Raw genomic sequence first — 24977 nt, forward strand, 5'->3', positions numbered from 1 at the left:
AAAATTCACAATCAGGTACTGTACTATCAAAATCCTCCGTTATGACGTTAGCCGCCGTTATGAGGTCATGGACTTGAAGGGCTTGAAGTGGGAAGAGGACCTCTCACCAAGTTTGGTTGTTAGGCGAATACCGGTACTACGAACCAATGAGAGTTAAAAAAAAAAAAACACAAAATTAATGGGCACGCCGTCTATAATCTGTATTTTGCAATTTGCTTATGATATATTATTGCTTTGCTTATGATATATATTTTGCAATTTGCTTATGATATATTGGAATATATTTGGCGGACCGGCAGCAAAGTTGATAATCAGATATCAGATAATGTTGCATAATACAGAAAGAGGCAAAAAACTCCCACGTATTTAATTCACATTAAATGAAGTACTAGCCCTCGTGATTGCTTCAACCGTCAAGTTTCTTATCGAATAAAAATTCATTGCATGAATGGTATTATTTAACACGTATGGTTAAAATAAAATACAAGCGCCAACCGACAAGATGACATAATGGTTTGAGTTTTTGGTCGAAGTTTCTAAATATTGATGGGCACACCGCCTAAGAGTAAAAGTGCGAACGGTTGATAAAAAAAAATATGAGATGCTCAGCAGGATCTTGTTATGCTAACCAGTAGTATGGAATCAGCAGGAGTAATATTGAACATTATTTTATTACATAATATTTAACATGAAAGTGTGTGTTATTTATCTTAAATCATTTAAGAATTGTCATCTATATTCTTTCCACAGCATCCTTGAATTCTATGTTTGTTCGGGAGTGTCTGAATTTGAAAAGACAACACGTTACAAAAATATTTTTGTGTTAGCGTAGGGTGAGACTCCTAAATTACTGTTTATGGGAAGAAATACCAAGGAACAATTACTTAATATAATATGTTTATTTTTAGATTTCAGTTCAATTCTAGGACTGGTCAAGCAAAGTCTCAAAAACTTAGTATCCAATGTTTATCGTTTTACATTAATTTTCTTCATTAAGATAGTATTTATGGTAAAAAGTCATATAATAAATTATTTTGTTTGGTCCCCAGCATTGATTGATATAAATTTCAATCAACTATAATTTGAAGGCATAAAAAAATAACCTGAAATGTGTTTGCTTTTAATAGATAATTGAAACTTCAGTACTCAGCTTGTTTTTAATATCTCAACTAATGACCTCAGTAATCAATTCTCCATGTCAGTAAGATAAGAAGTTGTGTTTACTTGCACTCCATTTTATATCTTTATAAGGCAATTAGGTAAACACATATAACAAACATATAAGATAGTATTGTTTAATATAGAACAAAATGATTGTTCTGCGTCCTTGATAGCTAGACGTACCCGTCAGTTTGAGTACTTTAATCATGAAGTAAACAGAGATTATCGTGTGCTTTATCATAAATTGGGTAATCATTGAAGTTTGCCTGTTCTAGTTTGCCTGGTAGGGAGTGATTGACATATATAATATTCTTTGGCCAAACATGCACAGCACATCAACATGATTTGATATCAATGACTCGTGTTCGTTATATGCAATTTAATGTATCTATCAGGGCTTCTCTTTGTGCTTATTCAGAAAAAACAACAACCCTACATTGGGACCTTCTGTGACTGATTCATAACGAGCATGTTCTCCGCGAATACCTGAATTTTCTTTAATTTTATTGATTAATTTGAATTATGCATAATGTTCAATATTAATACCTTGGATCACAAGAATAACTAATTCAATTCTTTTAGCTGCTCCAATGTTCCAATGAAGTTTTGATTCAGTATTTATTTAGTAGGCAGTAACGCTGTGATATCCAACCTTTTTGGCGCACACGTTCCTAATTCAGCGTATGTTTAAACTTTTTAATTCCTTCTCCACTAAACATAAATACTTTATTACATTTGTTATTCCATCTTAAATGGAACTTAATGTTTATTACACGACAAACGAAAATGGCTTTGACTAATAACGGATTGAGAGTTATTGCAATTTAATAATTACCTAAAATTGGCCAGGTTTTGCATGAATAGAACAACAAAAACAGATAGACGAAAAAAAATTAATTTTAGTCTAAATTCGAGATTTATCTCTAATTTACCTTTTCAACATCAAGTTCCATTACCCGAGTAAGATAACATACCTGTGATTCGGACACAGTTGATGTCCATGCTGTGGATGATATTAGTATGAGTAATTCAAAGCTTAAAATCATGCTCAATAATAATTGATAAAGCTCCGTACTTTTTCGGTTTCACCTGTATGAAATATGAGTTTATTTTTATACGAGTGACCTTATGTTCTGTATGAATAACGCATTTTGCGAGCTCGTATTATTCTCATGAAACCAGATAACCTCTCAGAATCTAGAAGCTTGTTCCAAAGAAAATAAGTATAAATAAAATGTACTGTTCTTCTATGTCATATCTGTTGTGGTGATCTATATTAGCTTGTGGTTTTCATGTCTCTCATTCAAATCTTTCTTTTGGTTTGTGTTCCATGTTTATACAATATTTCACGCAATTAGATAAGTTGACATTTGTGATTTTGCTGTATAAAAATCACAAACAAACACATAACAGAAAACCTCAATTTTTCTAATTATTACAAAACTAGACTATTCACTATTCATCATTTGAAACCTCCCAGCTTAAAAAATTGTACATGATATACCTACATGAATTGGACATGAATAAACTCGGCTAGGTGTCATCTTATGTTTTCCTGAAGGGAAGCAGATATAACAACATAAATAGGGTGATAATTGTGAGAACATCGAAGACTTCTTCTTCATCGAAGACCTTTGATGTTCTCACAATTATCACCCTATTTATGTTGTTATATCTGCTTCCCTTCAGGAATTGATTGTTGATTCTTGAATTTTTTCCATTCCAAGAAAATATTATCACGATCATGTAATTGATCTGTTACAGGCTAAAATGGCAAACAAAAATAACGAGTATTTTCAAATCCATTTTTGCTGAATTAATTAGAGTCGACATATTTTAAGTTCATTGACGCTTAGCTAGAGGAAACAATCTAGTCATCTTGCGGAGGCGCTAAAGCTGTTTTGATCCTTTGGTTCGGATGGCGGTAAATCGCACCAGCCACATCAGCCACTATCAGTTGCTAGAACGCTGGTTGATAAACCCGAAACTGCCATGTCTCTGAGCAAGCTACATTAAGTAAGTCTCGCCAAACTAGTATTGTGGAAAGTGCATTTATGAAAAACACGATAATGCAACTAGCAAGGTTATATTTGCCCCTAATGGAGTCAGGTTTTGTCTGTCATCGATGTGACATAATTTCCCATTTTTCCTACGAATGCTCGTTTTCTGTAGAATGGGAAAATTTTGCATGAGGACAAAAAATAGCCTTTTTCAGACTGTAATACAAATTTATTAACATTTCACAAATTAATAAAAAAATTATTTGAATTATTAATATCATGGAAATCCCACGGGATGTAGTGAAACAGACATAAATTGCTAGGCGATAATACAGATAATCAAGCGCACATGAGGACATGATTCTTTATTAACATTTTTAAAGAAAACAAAGCATGACCGTGACTTCACAGGCCAATTAAATATCAATGTGAAGTCGGGGTTATACCTTAATCAGAGTACAAATTTTGAAACTTGCATATTTCCACATTTGCTCATTTTTGCCCATGTAGGGATGGCGGAATCGAGTCCGGATTAGATTACAGAATCGAATCCGATTTTTGGGAATCGATTCTCAGGGTTAAAACTTGAATTGTGAACATGTTTTACGTTTTGTGACATCCACATATATCTATAAACTGCTACGTTGAGTAGCAACGTCACCGCAAACTTGTCTATATATAGGCTATATATATGTGTAGTTTTTCGTTAGAAGGCTTTTGCGTTCATTTGTTTCAAAAATCTCTATGGGTTCAGAGGAATTTGTTTTTTGTACGATATTGTCTACTGTGACATATTGATTATCCATACTTGTTTGTTTTGGTTTTCCATATATTTGAACGTCGCCTTTTTGTTTTATTTCATGTCGTATTGTTTAGGTGGGAATACTTTGTCGGGAAAGATGAGCGAGAATCGGACTTGAAAATTTAGGAATCGGATATGATTCAAATACTTGTGAGTAATCATACCTAGCAACCTTAGTGGTAAGTCGATAAAATTGAAGCTAATGAAAGAATAGAATTCGCAATACATTCATTAATACTGTTAATGTTGAAACATGTTGAAATCCACCCAGATTTTGTACTTAAGTACAAATTGGAACGATATCATGCACGCAAAAAAAAAAAGCTATCACAAATTTTGTTTTAGGAACTCCGCAACAGATAACAAATGCTTTCTTAAAGCTATTTCGGATACTATAAATCGTCAAAATTTTGCGTTAAGTTACCATAGCACTGAAAATGAAAAACGTTAACTCTGCATAATGCGCTATATTGTACATTGTCGGTTTCACACGACTTCAATCACAATATTTCCATGATCGAATTTATTACGGATTATGATGAAATGAAATCTATTCATTGCAATATATGTTCAATTAATTTTCTATTTTACTGTGATTGTATTAATCAGTATCACATCTGGGTTAAAAGCGTTTATATTTTTTACGGCTGTCTTCGTTTTTTACAACGCACGTTTTTCGGGGAATCATATATATATACATGCGGAAGCATCTCTTCGTACATGAATTTCATCTATATTCGACTATCTCAAAACGCTCTGTCCACCTTGCGGTAATCGCATAGTGGAATGAATGCCGCAACACGTTGTTCATTGATGCGGACATTGAATAAATATATATGGCCCACGGTCTTCGTTTCCATGATAAAAATAAATTTTCGGCCGATTCAATAAATAAGGTTCACTATCCCTAGCCTAGGAGCCTCTCTCTCATTTGTGTGAATGAATCTGTAGATGCCTCACAACGAATGCGCTTCAAATTCCGCGAGTTAGACTATGTATATATCTGTAGTTTCTCAACACTGGATAGATGGGCCGTGACAATGGATTATAACATAAAAAGACTGATTGTGGAATAAAAGAACTGGCCGAACCATCCGTAAACCGCATGAAAATTATAATTTTGTCGATTGAAAATTATAATATTGTCAATATTTAATATAAACGTCGGTGACGAAGCTTTTTCACACAACGAAATGTTTTCGACTCTGTGACAGAAGTAATCCTTTGTAACCAGGCGCTACGCCGGCAGAAAAATTCTCTCGGACCAACATCAAAACACCATGGTGACAAACATCAGCTCAAGGACTGACGGGTAAAAACCAATGGTCTAAAATAAAGGCATGGTCTTCTTACCCTAACGTTTGTAAGATCTTTCAAACTCGATTTTGTGTGTCATGACTTAAAAGTGATAAGGTTACTTACTTCAGGTATGCTAATTTCATTATTCAAATTAATAATTGTAACGGATTCGATAGTAACTCCCTATAAGTGCTAATTATCTATTTTTTAATCTTCGAAGCAAGAAATTATATAAAAAATCAGAAAAATATTTTGGTGTTCTATTTTATAGCATTTTAATTTGATAGCCCTTTTTACTACCATTGATCATTTTGAAAACAGCAGCGTTACAATTAAATTATAAGGCAAATCAAATATTATCATTTACCTGCTACATGTTAAGTAAAATCTTCTTTGCTTCAAGATATGTTGATGATAGTACTGAATCATATGCAAAATTCCCCGTCGCATTGCACTTTCGTTATATCATGTGTAATTGTAGTACACTCCTTCAAAACAATTGAAATGTAAACAAAAACATCTTGATTAATTTCTCGTTAATTGGTGAACACTTTATATACACTTTATTTCGACTATGACGCAGTTTGTGTTTCGATGTGAATTGTGCTGCTTGATTATTATTATTTGTTTCAGATTCTATGGCTGTTGCTTGAAAGTATTTTGTAATATTTGTTATACGGTGTTTTGATTGTTTCTGGGCTAAACATGTAGTAGAGTGCCACCACGTTTAAATCCGTGTTTCTGGCAAATGGCATCTAGTCACACAGAAAATAGCCAAGAACAACGTCAGATAGATTATTCAGGTTTGTTTCACGCCATGGTTTATTGCTTTGAAATATTATGTGATGACTGAGATGGAAGGCAGACCAAGTTACGTTAGTGACAAGAATGGCGTTGCAAACTTCCTTGCAATGAAGAGACTAGCAGGTAAAAATATTGGGTATTTGGATACAACCATGACGTACAAAATCAAGAATGATATAAACATTTGATTGACATTTGTAATTTCATGATATAATAATGATTTTGTACTCGAGCTAACTATTCTATTTAAAATACGTTTTATATGACTGTGTTATTTTATCCCTTGATAATTTTTTTGTTGGAAAAAATTTAGAAGGGAAGTTATTCAATGGTATCCTTGATTTAATCAAAATTCAATAATATAGAATAAATTAATGTTTGTCATATAATTTTAAAGATATATTTTCCAAAATATAAAAAATTTAAAAATATTTTCATTTCATTGTTTTACTTTTGTCAACGTCGGGATAAATACTATTTTATACACTTTTATTTGTATGTTTTTTCTTAGTTAATCTATGTGTTGCCATTGCATATTTGTTGCACTTGAACACCTGCTTGTTCACTTTCCCTACATCGAATTCATTTCTAATTACAAACATAACATTTTTACCTGTTAATACAAACAAGCATGTGATTATTAGTCGATGAATCAGATACGGGCAGTTATGAAAAAACGAGACTGCAAGTGATAGGGGAGATAAAACTCCGGTTTTCAATTTGTTTTGGCAATGCGCTGATGAAACTTGCACAGGGCAGAACTGATGAGTTAAACTGGTTTTACTGAACTTTAATTTTTTCTTCACATATTCACGTGCAAATTGTCTCGTCATCTAAAAAAACTTTGGAATGCTATTTCGATGCGGTTAGTATTTTGAAATATGCATTAAAAAACGTTTCGTGTATTCTATTTCCATTTGAATTTTGATTAATTGTGAAATGATGTTTATTTAGCTTACTCTACAAATCATTTTCCTACACATTTAAGGATGCCAAGATTCTTTGAGTAGGCCTACTAAATTGTTGAAATAAATTTTCTAATTCCAATCGATATTTCATACATTACCGCTTTCTCCTGAATGTTATGGAATATGCATTGAGTATTTAATGCTCTGAGTGTTCTTTTAATGGGTTCAGTGCAAATGTAACAGAGAACTTGATTCGGTTTTCGAATGACGTGACATCAGTAACACGTTTCTATGAAATATTAAAAAGACACAATCTTGATAAATATATTAATCCTGACACAGTTCTAATTCTGAAGTCAAAGAAAGTACTAGATGAATTATCTAAAATTTAAATTTTGTCTGGTTGGACTAACCATCTTCATATATTTTAGTTGACATGTGTGTGTATCAATAATGCTATTATAACTCGAAACGCGTCAATAAAATTTGAATCTCTTCACCGTGCTTGCCGATATTTTTCCCGTGACTGCATACACTTGTACAAATCAAGAATACGCCAATGCATTGAATACAAGAGAGCAACGCTCAAATATATGGAAACGCAGACCAATTCCCCAAAACTCATATATATGCGGTAACTTACTAGTACCTGTATCGGGGTACCTCAACGTTGCAAGGACTGCCATAGCTTTTTAGGTTCCGTGACAATGATCCATTTTCTTGGTTGTATTTAAACATCAATTGAAATATCACATGATCCGAGTCACTTCTGTATTACCGGATCAGGTAACGCTGTCAAACATTTCTCATAAAAACTTTCCAAAATCATATGCTTCAACTTACCAGCACCTGAATCGGGGTACAGATAACGGTACAGGGACTGTCATAGCTCTTCCATGTCCTGTGGTAATGATCTAACGAACGGTTCTTCCTTGTTATATAAAAACTCAATCCATTCCCTCTTATCAAATAAAAAAAAATAAGGTAGGCTACAAAATTTGTTGTTTACATCAGAACTGTAACGAAAATATGAGAGCGTAATTCACTGCGGTACGGTACAGGTACTTTATACCAGTACCCGTTTTTTTAGGCCTGCTATTCGATCGTGGAACCGTTCTTCTCTGGCATATAAAAACTCAATTCAATTTGCTCGTATCAAAATTATCAAATACGATAGGGTAGATTTGCTAGATAACCTACATTACTGCAATAGTAAGATCGCGAAAGAAACAAGTCAATTTCACTGTGGTACGGTAACTTAGCAGTACCGTACCTGCAGGCCAGACCACGCAACCGCTTGAAATAAGTTTCAAAACAATGTTTCCATGAGAAAATTTTGGAACAGCGAAATTTTGAATGAAATATCAGATCTCATAGGATTCATTGAAATTTTAGAAATAAATAAAAGTAATAACCTTCTGGAGAAAAAAATCTAAATTAAACCACTGAAAATTTCAAAGCAATTGGTTCAGTATTCGAAGAGAAAAGCGATTTTATAATGATGATCCCGAAAAATGACAAGAACAACAACATAATATTGAAACGATCGTTATGTCCACTGACGTGTCCAATTACTGCTTCCATATTTGGATTGGCGCTCCTGAGAGCGTAGGAAACCCCTTCGCGTCTAAGGCTTATACCGAATACACCTTGCTGCGGTTTCGTGATTGCACCTCAGCGATCTGTGAGTTTTGATTTTACTTCGTTTTGACCTCATATTTGATCATTGCTCTCCTATTTTCCATATACTTAGACTGTGTTCTTCTGAATCTCCCTCCAAAACCTTTTTCATTGTCACTGTCTTTAGGGCAGTTCTCGAGAATGCCGGAATTATTGCAGATGTCGTTTAGGACCAGATTTGGATTAACGCCAGATTAGCAGATTGCCGATGTTCATAGTACCTCACAAAAATGTTTAACAATCGTGATATCCAATGTATTAATAAATACGAAGACACCACTTTTGTATTATAAAAGTAAACTTAAGGTAATCCGTAGTTACCGCAACAATTGAAGTACGCTTTGTCAGTTAGATTCCGTTTTACAACAAACTTGAAAACTTTTCGTTTTTAAACTAAATTCACATGGAAGCGGGATTAGGAGGTCACAAAACATTCTTCACTCACCAATGTTCCAAGAAGTTCATCGACTTTGGGTTTCAAATCTGGTACTCGTGCATTTTTGTGTTACTTTAAAATTCAGCCGATTACTAGATGTAACGAACATTTTATTTATTTCAATCAAGGCCACCCCTCCTTTCCTGGAAAAATGTAACAAACCCAGGAATTTAGATAAAAAGAAAATAAATATACGAATTATGTGGATTTAAGTTGCTGATTTGCAGGATTCATACCGCTACGGGCCATGTGCATGTAAAATTTTCAAAAGGGTGTAACACCTTGTTGTACCATCGAAATAAGAGAATCGTATCGTGTTTTTTCACTTACATTTTGGAATTGCTTGTTCAGTGCTGTCATTTTGAACCACATCTGAAGTTTAGGTATTTTCTGTATTGTGTTGTTTTTGTGTGTGATCCTTTTTTCTGCCACTAATGAGTTTCTTATTATAAATATGAATCTAAATAGTTCACCATTTTTCAAATATATTGCAGTGATTTTTCACGTTACCAACCGTAGAGTCTGAGTGGAAGCCAAGTCACCAGTAGGGCATAAACTCAACTACTTTGCAAAACTTTGATTTGCTGGAAGTCAGTCACGTCGCATTTTTTACATCAATTTTGCAACTTTAATACGCTTTACAATAATACTGTATACTTAATCTCGTATTGGTATTCGAATAACGATGCCTCCCATATCGCTTCCATATTTTGTGATAGTATGGGTTTCCAATACTGATATAAAATATAGCTACACGCAAGTCAAAAAGCAAATGTATAAGTAAAATTTATTGAACAATCTCAACTATGGGATGATGTTTTACTGTTTTCAAGGTTATGCGCAAATTAAGACTTCGTTTGCTTGCAAAATGTTGGTCACAAGATCATGCTGGATACATAAATAAACGCCAATGTCCTCGGGGCTCCCAAACTGAAAAGTTCGACAATTGTCGAATATACATTGCTATGCAGTTATTTTATTGATGGTTTTTGACGGTTTGCCACGTTTTAGCGAGGTTAACATCCCATTATATGCGTGACTGAAAAAAATTCCACTGTTCGTGTGAGTTACCAAAATGAGAAATTATGTCATCATATGCGTCGGGAAAACTGTAAACAGTTGGCTGATTTAATAAAGAAGTTGGTAGCTTGGAAATTGTTAACACTTGAAATCCAAAATTACAGCGAAACGTCGTTTAATTCGGCGAGTAGTATGTGCAGCTGTGTTTACAACTGCGCGACTTTTGCGCTTGATAACTCATGTCTGGTTTGGATTCAGATTTTCTGTCTTGTTTCGTTGGAAGAGTGAGATAAAGTTCTAGTACGTTGGAATGGGAGGGAAAATGTATTTATAAAAGATGACAAACGTTTCAGAGGACCATCCGCTGACAAAGAGATGAAATCCTGAATACCAATGGGACGTATTTTTGACGGATATTATGCTACTGTTTTTAAAAAAAATACTACAACAGAGTGTCATTCAAACTTTAGTCGAATCTTTGAATAATACATGGTTATTCATTAACATTTTTAAAGGAAAAAAAAGAATTAACGTGAAATCATAGGCCGATTGAATATCAATGTAACGAAAAAAAAAATCACGAATTGAAATTGCAACGTAAGGTCGTGGATATATCTTTTTCAGAGTAACTTGCATATTTCCACATTTGCCCATTTTTGGGGTTTTGCAGAAACCTTAAACAATACTCTTCGTTTCTTCAAGCTTTGTCGAAACTCTCGACGTTTTTGGAAAAACTTTTCTTCTTCAAGCTTTGTCTACACTCTCGACGTTTTTGGAAAAACTTTTCAACAAGTTACTCAGAATTCTTGTTTTTAGTTTTTTTTCTAGTGTAAGACAGTGCCACTAATGCAAACAACGTTGAGTTGCGATAAGATATACATATTTGTCCCAGGATTGTACGTATTGGGCGATAAAAGCATCATTGTCGCGTTACTATCAGCGGTAAGTCGATGAAATTAAAGATAATTAAAACATATAATTTGCAATAAATGTAATAATATTGTAACTACCATGTCAATATTCGAATTTGCGACAAAAATGTTGAAATTCGAACAGGTATCACACTCAATTACAGATTGAAACGATATCATGCACGCAAAAAATGAAAAAAAAAGTATCACATTTTTTTACGAGCTAAGTGACAGATAATAAATGCTGTCCTAATGCTATTTCTGATACTATAAATCGCCAAAATTTCGCGTTAAATTTAGTTGCCAACGGCAGCGATACCATAGCACTGAAAATGAAAATTTGCACAATGAGCACTATTTTACATCGTCGGTTTCAAACGGCTCCAATCAAATTATTTTCATGATTGAATTTATTACGGATTTTGATGAAATGAAATCTATTTATTGCAATATATGTTCAATCAATTTTATATTTTACTGTGATTGTATTAATCAGTATTGCAGCTGGGATAAAGGCGTTTATATTTCTGACGGCTGTTTTCGTTTTTTTACGACGCACGTATTTGTCTAAACGTTTCCCGGTGATACCCATATAAGCGAAAGTATCCCTCTGTCCGCTTTGCGGAAATCGAAATATGTATAATTATGTATAGATTCTCAACACTGAATAGATTCAACAAAGGACCATGTCCTAATCAATACACCGCCTAGAAATTATACTAAAGTCAAAATCAATATAAACGGCGGACGACAAAGCTTTTCCACACAACGAAATGTTTCCTACTCTGTGAACTGCGTAATCTTTGGTAACCAGGCGCTGCGCCGGCAGAAAAATTCTTTCGCACCAACATCAAAACACTACGATGACCAACATCAGCCCAAGGACTGGCGTTTGAGAACAACTGGTCTAAATGCACGCACTTCTCAACCTATATTTTGTATATGATCTTTCAAAACCAATTTCACTTGTCATGACTTAAAAGTCATAACGTTTTCGAATGTAAACACAGGTATACCGAGTGCCTTATTCAAATTCATCATTGTAATGAATTCGATAGTACCTCTCTATAAGTGCTAATAATCTGATATTTCATCTTCGATGCAAGAAATTATATCAAAAATCAGCAAGGTAGTTCGGTATTCTATTTTATAGCATTTTGATTTGAAAGTGTTCCATACCATTGATCATCTTGAAAACAGCAGCATTACGATAAAAATAGGACAATTATATTATATATTTATTTATCAAATATTATCATTTATTTGCTGCATATTCTTTGCTTCAAGATATGTTGACGCTAGCTCTGAATCTTATGCAAAATCCACTGAGCATTGCACTTTTGTTATATCAATTTTAATTGTAGTACACTCATTCAAACCAATTGAAATGTAAACAAAAACATCTTGATTAATTTCTCGTTAATTAGTGAACAATCAGACTTCAACAACCTTCTTGTACAAACTTCTCAGCAGTTTGTGTCTTTATGTGAATTAAGCTGCGTAATGATTACTGTTTCAGATTCTATGACTGTTGCTTCAAAAAAATTTGTAATATTAGTTATGGAGTGTTTGGTTTGTTTTTGTGCTAAACATGTAATAGAGTGCATGCCACCAAGTTTAGATCAAAGTTTCTGGCAAATGTCATCTAGTCACAGAGAAAGTGACCAAAAACAACGTTGGATAGATCATCCAGTCTTGTTCCACGTGTGTTGCCCCAGGTATGTTTTAAATACTACAGTGTATATTTTTCAGGAATACGAACAAACGATCACCATAATGTTTGAACTGTTCTGTGATGACTGAGATGGGAGGCAGACCAAATTAAGTTATTGACGAGACTCACGTTGCAAACTTTCTTTGAGTGAAACAGTGAAAATCGTTTTAAAAATACCAGAAGCAGCTTCATACAAAATGAGGGTAAAGTAATAAGACTTACGGTTAACTTAACACCATTGTTTTAGTTCTACTCTCACTGCGAAGAGTTTGAAAAATCACGAATGACCATATTTATACCTGAAATAGGCATTCGAAACTACTAACACTTGTCAAATAATAACATAAAAACATTATCATTTCCACCTACATGAAAACTCGCAAGAAATTTACATTGATAAGAATACCTACAACGACATTAGTATTTAATTACCTAGAATTTCGCTATGCGCTTGAGATGTCATTGAAGTACTTGCCCATGTTTATAACTCGTAGTGACATCATCTTGTCCGTGTGTCACAGAAATATATTAAGGTTCTAAGGAAATTTATGTTTGACGGTGTTGACACTTTGACACTGTTACGGAGAATTGAACCAGTAGTTGAAGAATGGAAAGGAGGTAATTGGTATTAAATAAATTTAAAGTTGTAAACAATATTCTATGCCTTTGAACATGGACAAATAAAAACTGAAAATAGATACAAAAATCAAAATTACCATACACAACAATATCGTATTGTTTCTTGGTTATGTTATATTAACACTAAAAGTTATTGTGAACTATGAACTATGTATATACCTAAAAACTGTTTACTGTACAATAGTTACTGAAAGTTTCCATTATTATTTTCGTCCTCTAATTACTTGAAAGTAGTCAGCTAAGGCCAAAGTACTCCCCGTTAGATGGGGACATGCAGCTTTTTTCTATCTGATTTTAAAATCAACTTTATAATACGTATTTTTATTTTAATTTGCTATGGAAAATCAATGAAAAAATGAATAAAATAAATGATATGATAATTTGAACGTTTAAAAATCACAAACAATGTAAAATTCAAAACTTTTTTCCATCAGTGAAAACAGATTATCATAAAAACGGACTAAAATCGTGGACAATTGGAGATCAATTAGAAAGTGATATGGTCGTTGTTGTTACTGCGATAACCACATTCACATCTACTGAAACTGATACAAAAAGTTGGATATTTGAACACCAAAATGATGGAAATTTTAATATTTGAAACATGGAAAAAAAGTTTCTTGAGAGAAAAATAAAAAAATTTGAAACAATTTTTCAAACGAACATCTTGTGAAAAGCAAATTACTTTCAAAGAAAAAAACAAAAAACTTATATTTACATAGAAATTCCAAAGAATAAAATCAGAAATTTTTGTTTAAAACATAAAAGGTACTTTAATTTAGATTATCCACGAAGAGCAGAAATAAAATCTTTTTTGAATTACACCTGGAATTTTTTCAAGAAAAAGAAATATGAATTTTTCAAGAAGTTAGTTTACTAAACTACTATGTAGAAATATATATTTACACTCAAGTTCGCATTTGCATTGTAGGATCACAAATCCTATTATGAGATGACGATATTTAACTTGAGCATGCGTGAGGTGGGCAAGATCAAATCTAGTACATATTTTTAAAGCTTCACGCCTTCTTGAAAATTGCTTACGCCGCCCGTATGAGACACGCCCCATCGTTTGAGAACCACTGTTTAAACAAAATTAAAAACATTTTCATTTATTTTCGTGGAGGTAATTTTTAATATTATGGGTTAAGTTTTTTTGAGTATCTCGGCACTGTCGCTTTATCTGGAAAGCTACCATTCCTGTATTCGAGCAATGACAGAATTAATACATATGGTTAATACACAAAATCTCTGTTGTGTGATAACCGATATTGACGAAATCACAATTTATGCTGAAATGCATAACAAACATAACGAAAATAAAATTATCAATCATCAAAAACAATAATCATCATGATATAAATTTTCTCGTACAATATTTTGAAGGACCAAAATAATATTACATACAATCAATGATATTCCATATTGATTTCAACATTATTCTAGTATCTAGTGGAACAGTGTAGTACATACACTTGCAATCGTAACAAAACACGTTTGTTTTGATATACGCTATATGCCTCGAGTCGACCCACGATTTTTGGTCTTGGAAGCGATGGATTCTACGTCCTTTTATCCCTATTCAATTCTAGTTTTACTAACCTAACTAACGGATGCCTGGGCTATGTACGTAAGTGTCTTTAAAGCACAGTACCGTATTTATTCAAACTATATTACTGTGTAACTTTAAAATTTAAAAGCATCTTTTGCTTTGCCTCATCATACATATTAACTAAGTTAATTCTTCATACGCACGTAAAGCTGAATTCAGTAGAAATACATGTATATAAATAGGCAAACTAATTCAAAACCGACAAATACAGATAGCAATATTATTCAGCGCGATTGTTCCGTATTTCCTGTTTCACATAAAGCATCAATTGCGTACTTATGCAAACGAGATCGAAGTTTTGTGACGAACAGCCCAAATGCACTGAAAGCTTTTTCTGCTGATGATGATAAGAATAACTTCATATAACGTTCGAAGATGAGCGGGCGTCGTCCACTTCAACGGCTTCACATTCTTTTTGGATCGTTATTTTACTTAGATCTACGGTGGGGGGGGGGGGGGGGCATTAACTGTGTTCGATCCTGACTTGATGTTTCTCTCTAATTCTTGCTTGTAAGATTCACATGTTTTTTCTTCACGTACTACAGTCGAAACTAGTGGTACAAAGTCTACAGATACTCGCAATCACAAACGCGAAAACTAAACCCATTTTGGAAAAGAGTATATTCTATTTAATTATGTTAATAAGAACACTGTGCCTGTGTATCGACTGTAAGTTTGGAGGCGTTGGTGTAATGTTATTGTACGTTACTGTTTGATTCAGTGGTTCCCAACATTTTTACCCCGACTGGCAAGCAACATTAATTGAAATGGTAACAAAGTATTGGAATAAATGAATCGAAAAAAAACCTGCGTCTTAGTATAAAATTCAATGTTTTGACAGACTCGCACAAAAAAATCACAAAATACCAGAAATAGTTTGGAAAACAAGCCGTCGAATAGAGTGAAATATTACCTTCACGTGGACAGTGAACATTGGCCCAAACTTTGATAATATTTATATGCGACAGATGATGCCCCGGAAAAGGGGAGAACACTCGGAAGATTTGATAACACATGGAATCGTATGAGGACCCCGATGTAGAAATCTCTATGATTCGGAATATTAAATTCCTATCAACTGTGGCATTTCTGTTATACCAGATGCGAAACATTAATTTCGAATCCGTGCTGACGTCATACCCTCCAAACACCCATTTAAAGCCATGAAAATGTTTTACATGGCATTACTAATGTTCTTCGGTACTTCATATACATATATGCATCATAATGTTTCACAAATGATGAATTCATGAGAGAATTTGTATAAGCACGAAATACACAAATAAATCAGATTATCGGCAACCTAAATACCTCTCCAAGTCTAAAGGGTATGCCAAAAATCGAAAGAGCAAAGTTAAAAAGAAACAGCTATAGTCTTGACCACAGAATTTTTAAAGCGTAGCGTACATGAGTGCATGATATCGTAATAAGTATAATCTTCTATGCAATCGATCGAGCGATGATTAATTTTTTCTATTGACGGACTCCGATAGTTTATAATCATAATCGATATTTACAAGATTCTGTGTACATAAGTAGTCAAGAAAACAGTAGGAGTCAATACTGAAATAAATTTTTCAATTCGTAACATGTCTTTGTTCACGCATATGAAACTTGTATCAAAACAGTTCCCATATACACTTGAAGCTGGAATCAATCGATGGTGTTGCTGTTCACAAATATCTCTAGTCCTACAATATCTAATTTTGTTTAGAATAAGTTTTAATGCATTTATCAGTTGGGAAATACGCCCACTAACACTGACGCTTGTTTTTGTCTAATTTCAAATTAATTTACAATGTGTATTAAATGAGTGAATTTATGTTTGAAATTCGACACCTTGATAACTGTTGATCATAACACAACGCGACATGCATAACGACAACGCACTTCTTCGACTGAGTGCTACTGCCAAGTGTGGCAATCAACGAACATAGATAACATATGGATAAAATAGTTCCAAATGCAGTATTCACGTCCATATATCAAGCAACATCTATATTTGCACAATGCCTTATTGATATATGAGTTTTGGGGAATTGGTCTGCGTTTTCATATATTTGAGCATTGCTCTCTTGTATTCAATGCATTGGCGTATTCTCAATTTGCACAAGTGTATGCAGTCACGGGGGAAATATCGACAAGCACGGTAAAGAGATTCATTTTTATTGACGCGTTTCGATCTATAATGGCATTCTTGATACACACACATTTCAACTAAAATATATGAAGATGGTTAGTCCAACCATCTCCAATTTCGATTTTAGATGATTCATCTAGTACTTTCTTTGACTTCAGAATTGGAACTGTGTCAGGATAAATATATTTATCAAGATTGTGTCTTTTTCATATGTCCTAGAGACGTGTTACTGATGTCACGCTATTCGAAAACCCAAATCAAGTTCTCTGTTACATTTGGACTGGAACCATTAAAAGAACACTCAGAGCATTAAATACTCAATGCATATTCCATACCATTCAGGAGAAAGCGGTAATGTATGAATTATCGATTGAAATTAAAAAATTTATTTCAACAATTTAGTAGGCCTACTCAAAGAATCTTGGCATCCTTAAATGTGCAGGAAAATGATTCGTAGAGTAAGCTAAATAAACATCATTCCAAAATTAATCGAAATTCAAATGGTAATAAGAAACTTTTTTTAATGCATATTTCAAAGTACGAACCGTATCGAAATAGCACTCCAAAGTTTTTTAGATGACAAGACAATTTGCACGTGAATATGTAAAGAACAAATTAAAGTTCAGTAAAACCAGTTCAAACTCGTTGCGATAAAAACATTCTTAAGTTTCATCAGAGCATTGCCAAAACAAATTGAAAACCGGAGTTTTATCGCTCCAATCACTTGCAGTCTTGTTTTTCCATAACTGCCCATATATGATTCATCGACTAAAAATCCCATCCTTGTTTGCTTTACCATTTGAAATGTTATCTGTTTGTAATTAGAATGAATTCGATGTAGGGAAAGTGAACAAGCAGGTGGTCAAGTGCAACACATATTCAATGGGCACACATAGATTACCTAAGAAAAAACATACAAATAAAAGTGTATAAAATAGTATTTATCCCGACGTTGACAAAATTAAACAATGAAATGAAATTATTTTCAAAATTTTTATATTTTGAAAAATATATCTTTAAAATCATATGACAAACATTAATTTATTCTATATTATTGAATTTTGATCAAATCAAGTATACCATTGAATAACTTCCCTTCTAAATTTTTTCCAACAAAAATATTATCAAGTGATAAAAATAACACAGTCATATAAAACGTATATTAAATAGAATAGTTAGCTCGAGTACAAAATCATTATTATATCATGAAATTACAAATGTCAATCAAATGTTTATATCATTCTTGATTTTGCACGTTATGGTTGTAGCCAGAATCCAAATACCTAATATTTTTACCTGCTAGTCTCTTCATTGCAAGGAAGTTTGCAACGCCATTCTTGTCACTAACGTAACTTGGTCTGCCTTACATCTCAGTCATCACATAATATTTCAAAGCAATAAACCATGGCGTGAAACAAACCTGAATAATCTATTCGACGTTGTTTTTGGCTATTTTCTGTATGACTAGATGCCATTTGCATGTTTACTACATGTTTAGCTAGAAACAATCAAAACACCGTATAACTAATATTACAAAATATTTTCAAGCAACAGCCATAGAATCTGAAACAAATAATAATATTCAAGCAGCACCATTTACATCAAAACACAAACTGCGTCATAGTCGAAATAAAGTGTATATAAAGTGTTCACTTATTAACGAGAAATTAATCGAGATGTTTTTGTTTACATTTCAATCGTTTTGGAGGAGTGTACTATAATTACACTTGATAGAACGAAAGTGCATTGCGACGGGGAATTTTGCATATGATTCAGTAATATCATCAACATATCTTGAAGAAAAGAAGATTTGATTTAACATGCAGCAGGTAAGTGGTAATATTTGATTTGGTCGATAGTTTTGTTGTAACGATGCTGTTTTCTACCTTTCTGATTTTTTATATAATTTTTTGCTTCGAAGATTAAAAATTAGATTATTAGCACTTATAGGGAGTTACTATCGAATCCGTTGCAATTATGAATTTGAATAAGGAACTTAGCATACCTGAAGTAAGTAACGTTATCACTTTTAAGTCATGACACACAAAATCGAGTTTGAAAGATCTTACAAAAGTTAGGGTAAGAAGAGCATGCATTTAGAGCAGTGGTTTTTACCCGTCAGTCCATGAGCTGATGTTGGTCATCGCAGTGTTTTGATGTTGGTCCGAGAGAATTTTTCTTCCGGCGTAGCGCCTGGTTACCAAATATTACGCCGTTTACAGAGTAGAAAACATTTCGTTGTGCGAAAAAGCTTCGTCACCGACGTTTATATTAAATTTTTACAATATTATGATTTACAGACGGTGTATTGATAGTCCGACCAGCAATAAGTCTTTTCCTTTTACAATCTGTCTTTTCGTGTCATAATCCATTGCCGCGGCCATTTGTTGAATCTGTCCAGTGTTGAGAATCTACACATATATACATATTTTAACTCGCGAAATGTGAAGCGCATTCAATGTAAGGCATCCACAGATTCCTCAACACAATACCCTCTATTTCCGCAAGGCGGACAGAGGGGTACTTTCGCATGTATAGGAATGGCGGGAAACGTGTTGACAGAAACGTGCTGCATCGTAAAAACGAAAACAGCAGTCAAGAATATGAACGCCTTTATCCCAGGTGCAATACTGATTATCACAATTACGGTGAAATATAAGATTGATTGAACATATATTGCAATGAATATATTTCATTTCATCATAATCCGTAATAAATTCGATCATGAAAATAATTTGATAGGAGTCGCATGAAACCGTCAATGTATAATGCAACGTATTGTGCAAAGTTAACGTTTTTCATTTTCAGTGCTATGGTATCGCTGCCGTTGGCAACTAAATTTAACGCGAAAATCAAATTTATGCATAAATTTTGCCGATTTATAGTATCAGAAATAAAATTAGGCCAGCATTTATTATCTGTCGCTTATCTCCTAAAAAATTTGTGATACTTCTTTGTTTTAGTTTTTGCGTGCATGATATCGTTTCAATTTGCAATTGAGTATATTACCTGGGCGAATTCCAACACTTTTGTCGAAAATCCGAATATTGCCTGGTAATAACAAAATTAATATTTTTGTTGCGAATTCTATCTTTTAATTATTTTCAATTTCATCGGCTTACCGCTGATAAGAGCGAAACAATAATACTTTTATCTCGCAAAACGTAAATTCTATTCCATCTCAACCTTGTTTGCATTAGTGGCACTGTCATTACACTGAAAAAAATTTAGAAAATAAGAATGCTGTGTAACTTGTTGAAAAGTTTTTCTAAAAACGTCGAGAGTTTCGACAAAAGCTTGAAGAAGGAATGAATGAATCTTGTTCTTGAAGGTTTTTGCAAAGTCCAAAAAATGGACGGATGTAAATCTCCTTGGTTGCTAAAATTGTACATGGTACATTTTACCATGGAAACATGTTTGAATAACTTATTTTTTAAACCATTCATACCAAAATACGATTTAAAGATGAAGTTTCAACTCACCAAATGTCATAACTACAACAAATATAATAAGCTAATCTGATTTATAAATACTTCGTTGTCTAAAATTCTGTAACAAAAACGCAGAAATATCGTAACTGTTGGGTAATAACATAAAATTTTAATATAAATGACACCTATAATACGTTTACCAATCTAAAATTTCAAAGGGGACATTCTAAAGAATTCTATAAACAAGTATCATCGTCACACCAGATATAAATATTCTCTGCTATAGTGCAAAAATCCTCAGTGTGACCACCTAGCGCCAATCATTCTTGCTTTTAAGAAAAATCAAGAATATTGAAGGTACAAAACATTCGCTCGTAAAATAGGTTACATAGGAAAGGGGCGAATCAAAACTGAAAACATCATCTCAAACTCACATACTCATTTCTCACTCGTCTTCTTTAAATTTGAAATTGAACATGTCCCTTTAATTAATGAATAAAATCGTTCATCTTTCAGAACTACTTTCATGTATGTGACTGTAAATAGTGTAAACAGCTTTGCACTGTAATTCTGATATTATATTATGTACATTAAATACTAAATAGTGTTAATATCGACGAGCATAATGAACGGTGGTCCACTTGTAGATCACATCTATAATATTGCTTATCTGCCTTGGATTGTGCTGGTTAATAACAAAATAAACAAAGCAAAACGAAGTAATTAGGGTTAAATTAGTCATTAAAATCTGGCTTATCGGTATTGATTGGGCGATAGAAAATGTAAACAACATAGTACTTACATCTGTTGACATCTTTGCTGCGAGGATGAACCCGTGAACAACATATTGTCAGCATCTAGTTATCATCCTGCAATATCACTGTCTATGCTTGAGACTTTCAAATGGATAAATGTGAGTATGTTATTATACATCATTTTATTTGTGTTAGGTACATGTTTGGGATGAGTCTGAATTACCGTGTTATATGAGTTTGTGAAAACAAGTTACTGTTGTTAGTGGTGGAATTTGAATTAAAACAATTGAATATTTTTACCATTACATCTCGCAACTATATTCGGGCATGTTCATGCATATAGCGAATCAAATGCCAACACTTCAAAACGGTATAATGGCAAACATTGAGTTTTGGCAATTGTATCTATATATATTTGTTGCATATTCAGACTATAGTACGGAGTTTTGCGATATAGGTAGCTGAATATTAGACATTTGGTTAACGTAAGATATCTCTGCAATCATGATTTTTAGAAATACAGACGAGAAGTGCTGAAGATTACACCCACGAAGAAAAGCTACATTCAGTTACGCATAAAGAATGTCTTTATAGTTGAAAAGTGCTTCATAATTTTATATTTATAGGAAGATTGTGCGATGTCATCAGGAATTCTGTTTCAAACACTTGTACTAGGGTTTCTATGGAACTGCGTCTGTACTAATTCTTGACGTATCTGAAAAACAAGCTTCTCCATCAACCAAGCGAGCATTGTATTCATGCGCTACACATAAATTTGCGAAAAAGCTGTCAACCACTTCCGTCAACATACCATGTTTGATCTACAACATGATATAAATACAAATCGGAATTGACTGTGACACAGACCTGAGACGCTTGTCAAAACCAGCTTACAATTTAGGAACATGATTTGACTGCAATGTTCCATCAACTCAATATTGCAAAAATGAGAAAGGGGTTATCAAGACAACCAAGGACAACACTGTGATATTTTCTTTTACCTTGAGTTAAATTATGAAGGATAGTTTGTCACTTAATTGTGAACTCTTGGTTGTCTGAATTATGCTGCAATAAAAAATACAAATACTCAAACTTAGCAGTCCAGCCGCGTCGCTGAATCGAATGCTTGAATTGTACGACGCACTTGAGGATTTTTGACATATTCTGCTAATCCCTAAGATAACTAAATATCATTCTGATATTGCACCGCATGCTTCCCATAGAGTCACATTTATTGGATGCAAGGTAAAACAGTTGAACATCGTCATAACTTGCTATATAAATTAGAATTATATGAATTTAATTTGACCAATAATCCATTAGTTATGGTACCATGCCGAATATTCATCTTCTAGTTAATAGATAAGACTAGAAAGAATTATATAATATAAGAAACCAAAGTGTATAGAAATCGGAAAGTTGTGCAATATTGTTTGTATTGTAATCCAGCGGTAGCATTGCCAACACAGAGAACCACAATTTTGGCATATATATGTATGGTAGTTTGATTAAACGATATATTGTATATACGAGTTTAATATTCATCTGAATTACTCTGGTAGAACTATAGCAAAACCTATTTTAACTATCTTTAGGGATTGGTGGTTTAGAGCCCCATGCATAAATAATGCTAATCTCATACCTACCCGATTGACGAATGCACAAGCTTAAATAATTTGTCCTGTGAATATGAAATACCAAGAATACTCAAGTTCAAGATATTGATGTGACCAAATGGAGATTCATAGTGTATTATAATAAATAGCATTGAACAACCAATTGAACGTAAGGTGTTTGCCTTGTGACCAGTTAATTTTTTTTATACCTCACAATTTTTGTTATCGACGTTTGGCGGACTTACGTATCGCAAAGAGATGCACACACAGCTCTTGTGTTAGAAACTGCCCTATAAACTTCACAATATACAACCTAACGAGACACATTAAGACACGGCGTTTATCAGGACAAGGAATTCAAGCAAACGACTTCATGAGGTAAGAAAAGTATTAACATATGATGAAATATTTGGTGATAGGATGTGGTTGAAATAATCAATAGAAATAAATGGTTTCAACATATCGTCACGCTAATAACCGAATTGCGTAAGTCATTTTTAGCAGTTTGGAGAAAAACTTCGTAATGATATTGTTAAGCCATTGAGAGTCAATAATTTGCCATGGTTCAATTTTTTGATCGTAGCCGGATTTAATTTAATTTGTATGACGCAGTTAAGTGACGTCATAATTGCGCACTGTGACTTAGGCAGAAATGTGTCTATGACTTGGGGACATACGCAATTTTGCAACTTCACTATATGCACCAGTCCTGAAAACTAAACATTCCAAAAATGAATGTAATTTCCAGTATCTACAATGTCTAATTCCCAAAATAGCTAATCAGTTTCAATTACATTATTTTTTATGTTAAGAAATATATGTTTCATCAATATAACACGTTCTGCACACCCACCGAATTAAGACTAAGATTAAATAGAAAGAATAAAACAGCAATGCACCCAATATAAAAGCCAACCAAGATGAATTGGACTCGGACAGTGAATATCGCAAGTGCACGCCTTCCTATACTGTAGTATAAATTCAAATTAATACGCGCTAAGCTAGAATCCGAGATGCGAAAACTCGAATATACTTTGCCGAGGTTATTTTGTTTCTGTGACGTCACAATAGTCCTGCGCTAACAATGATAATTCATTATGACGAAACAATTGCACAAATGTGCATGTCATACTAATTCTCCATTTTTATGGGTTTCGGAATTCTTAAAATAAAATCTGAGTTAACAGACAGGTGCGCAGCATTACATAAATACCTATTTTATAAAAAACTCAAAATCGCCAAAAATGACTTACGCAATTCGGTTATTAGCTTGACGATATTGCATTGCGAAAATGCAATTTAAATAAATTTTTAGTTATATTCCTTTCTACAAAAATGGTAAAACACATACGCGTGGAGAACGAATAAAATATTATATATATTTAGACAAGCTTAACTGGCTTTATCTCTGTATCCGAAGATCTATCGCATATATATCAGCTTTTTTGTGATGTTCATGAAATATGATCAATATTGACGCGATAATCGACCACATGTACGAATACAGCATCTCCAAGCTATATTGTACAGTTTATACTTCATTTTAGACCCAAGTTAGAGGTTAATAATAATATCATCGTGAGTTTCAGAATGAGTGAACACAGCAACATCAGCCCCGTCAGAAAGACTTTTTTAATAGACCTTATTCATTAAAAACCCATCCTACGCGCAAAAAGAAAAGTGACGTCAAAAATTATTTTTTTAACATTAGCTCTTATGGGGAATGTGATCACCAGAGCAGAAATTTGCATTTTTTGTGATTTTCTAGATATCTTTCATTGTATACGTGAGCAGTTTTGAGGATAGAATATTTATATATAAAATAGGAAAAAATACAGTGATGAGTTTACTTGGGTTAGTTATTATTTATTACACGATACACAAAAATGGCTTTGACTAATAACGGATTGAGAGGTATTGCAGTTTAATATTTACCTAACATAGGCCATGTTTTGCATAATTAGAACAACAAAAAGAGATAGCCGAAAAAAATCAATTTTAGTCTAAATTCTAGATTTATCTCTAATTTACTTTTTCAACGTCAAGTTC

At 33.3% G+C, this 24977-nt stretch overlaps 2 long non-coding RNA genes across 4 annotated transcripts; both read right to left on the reverse strand.

The window, feature by feature from the left end:
* Positions 1–284: 284 nt before the first annotated feature.
* Positions 285–7969, reverse strand: LOC120334647 (uncharacterized). Its single transcript, XR_005568524.2, has 3 exons — positions 5630–7969; positions 2136–2250; positions 285–782 (listed from the first exon to the last, which is right to left on the reverse strand). It is a non-coding gene; the product is annotated as an uncharacterized LOC120334647 (long non-coding RNA).
* Positions 7970–17467: 9498 nt separating this feature from the next.
* LOC120334219 (uncharacterized) lies at positions 17468–21290 on the reverse strand. Of its 3 annotated transcripts, XR_013480717.1 has the most exons (5): positions 20249–20596; positions 20136–20177; positions 19242–19537; positions 18423–18689; positions 17468–18027 (listed from the first exon to the last, which is right to left on the reverse strand). It is a non-coding gene; the product is annotated as an uncharacterized LOC120334219 (long non-coding RNA). The 3 variants fall into 3 exon arrangements; XR_013480719.1 differs by lacking the exons at positions 20136–20177; positions 20249–20596 and adding an exon at positions 20609–21290; XR_013480718.1 differs by lacking the exon at positions 20136–20177.
* Positions 21291–24977: the final 3687 nt, after the last annotated feature.

The sequence above is a fragment of the Styela clava genome, chromosome 15 (assembly GCF_964204865.1).
Source record: "Styela clava chromosome 15, kaStyClav1.hap1.2, whole genome shotgun sequence".
NCBI lineage: Eukaryota > Metazoa > Chordata > Ascidiacea > Stolidobranchia > Styelidae > Styela > Styela clava.